Below are 2,457 nucleotides of genomic sequence, written 5' to 3' on the forward strand. Positions count from 1 at the left end.
ATGTTGGCTTTTGTGTTGAGAAGTAATTACTACTTTTTTCATGAGCATCATCATCTGTCCCTTTTTACTTGTTCAATTTTGACTTTTTATTTGTATCTTTTTACTTATTATTTTTGACAAATCAAGAAAAAACAATTTTTTTTTTATCTATTATAACCTCAATTTATTTGGAGAGTTAATGTTTTTAAAAAAAGTTAGAATCTCTTCAATAAGTAAATTGATTTTGGAAGTTTATCAATTAATAGGGGTAAAATGGTAAATTCACTATGTCATTTATTATTTTGTTAATAGGCGTGTCATGTAAAAATTGGACAAGTAAATAGGGAGCAGATGTAGTAGAAGTACTATGACGTGTGAAGAGTGTAGACCGTAATGTAGAATACTGATATAATATCTAGTAATGTTAAATGATTAATATTTAATATCTATGAAGAGTATAGTAGTAAATTACTATCATCTTAATGGTTATCGGTTTAAAAAAAATAAAAAGTCTAGCTTGACAGTGTAGTTGGCATACATTTCAAACCCCTACCATTTTTCCGTTTTAATTAAAAGCTTGTGAAAGGGACTTTGATATTTTTTTTAAGTAAAATAATAAACCTTAAAGAATATACACATTGTTTCTTTGTACAACTCAAAGATATTGATATGAACGTGTAATCTAAAGTAATTTGTAAATACTTGTATTTCTATATTATATGTTATAAGTTTTATTCTTCGTTTTATGTGGTTTTTTAGTAGTTAAGATTTTCATTATTTGTACAGGTGAAACTAGTAGTAACTTTTTTACAATTTATATATAACTCAAAAAATTATTTTTGTCCTATTTTCGTGTATGAGCCGAGCTAGAAGATGTAAGGAGATAATTTGAATCTTGTTTGTTAAAAAATTACATTATATATGATCAAAATTATATTTTATATATATCTAAAATCAAATATTGAATCTTCTTGAACTCTTAGTATATTTATTTATTGATATTTTGATTATTCTCTTTAAAAAACAAACAATAAAACATGACCCCATCGCTATCAAATGTTGTGGTACTATCTCCGATCATTTTTATTTGTCATGTTGCGCTTTTCAAAAGTCAATTTGACTAATTTTCAAAATTAAATTAAATTACATTAATTCGACATTTTAAACAAAAGATTTAAATATTCAAAAACTATACAAAAAGTACTTTAAATTGCAATTTCTTGCATATCAATATGATGAAAATATATATCGTAAAATGTTAGTCAAAGTTCTTATAGTTTAACTCTAAAAAAGAAAACCATGACAATTAAAAATGGATCGAGGGAGTATAATATAATTTTTCTACTATGGGAATTCAGTTACATCTCCTTTCCACGTACTCGATAAATTTGGAAATTCACAAGTATGGTTAGTAGTCTCCATAGTGAGAAATCGTGTGGACGTTATTGCAAGTTTTGTATATTTATGGAGGTCTCAATTTGAGAAGAATCTTGATATTTCGAATTGTTGAAATGCTTGAAAATAGATGGCATTTGGCCACAGTAAATAGTAATTCTCTTTTTTTTTTCTTTTTCTTTTTAATAATTTAAAATATTTTAAGAACATACTATTTAAAATCAGATAATTTTTTATTTGATTCTTAAAATTTAAACGATATTATATAAATTGAGATAAAAAAATTTATAGTAACAATTAACAGATAAATTGGAATAAATAAAGCATCAAATTTGGCGAAGATTTTCCAAGATAAAAGAGGAGCAGAAAATAAATGGAATACTCTATTAAATTGGCAAAGATTTCGAAGAGAAAAAAAGGAACACAAGAACGTATAGGAGCCTCTATTTTTTGAACTTACTATCCATTTGTAATCAGATATTTCAAATTTGAATTTTGATATAAAAAACACTATTATCCACTTTTAATTAAATATTTCAAATATGAGTTTAAATTTAAGAAAAACTATTATTAATCGCATTTTCTTCAGAAATAAAACCTATCATAATGCAGAATGCTGTACCAAATAAATATAATTTTGGTAATAGACCACGTGACGAAAGCTATGACCTATAAATCTTAGGCCGCCCAGAAAAGTCTCGAATATTAATGAAAAAATTAACTTTGCAAAAATCAAGTGTGTGAACATTCCAATGGAGCACTATATATACTACGTATACGTATAGTCAAGTGAAGGGTCAAAACGACCTTGGAAAGAACCAAAGGAGAATGTACTTAATAAAGAGATTCAGAGGCGTAGTAAATGTCAATAGACAAATTACTTCCTACGAGTTTGATTTTGTAACATTTCTTCTTGAAAATTAGTCTCATATATTCTAAAAGTTATGTCCTTTGTGGACTCATTCTCTTTGAGAGTTGGTTGATCTTCCTCCAGGAAATAAACTTTTCGGTTCAAAGTGGATCTACAAAAGGAAAAGAAAGTTGATAAAACTATAGACAAATACAAAGACAGACTTGTTGTCA

The sequence above is a fragment of the Solanum tuberosum genome, unplaced genomic scaffold (assembly GCF_000226075.1).
Source record: "Solanum tuberosum cultivar DM 1-3 516 R44 unplaced genomic scaffold, SolTub_3.0 scf00666, whole genome shotgun sequence".
Lineage (NCBI taxonomy): Eukaryota > Viridiplantae > Streptophyta > Magnoliopsida > Solanales > Solanaceae > Solanum > Solanum tuberosum.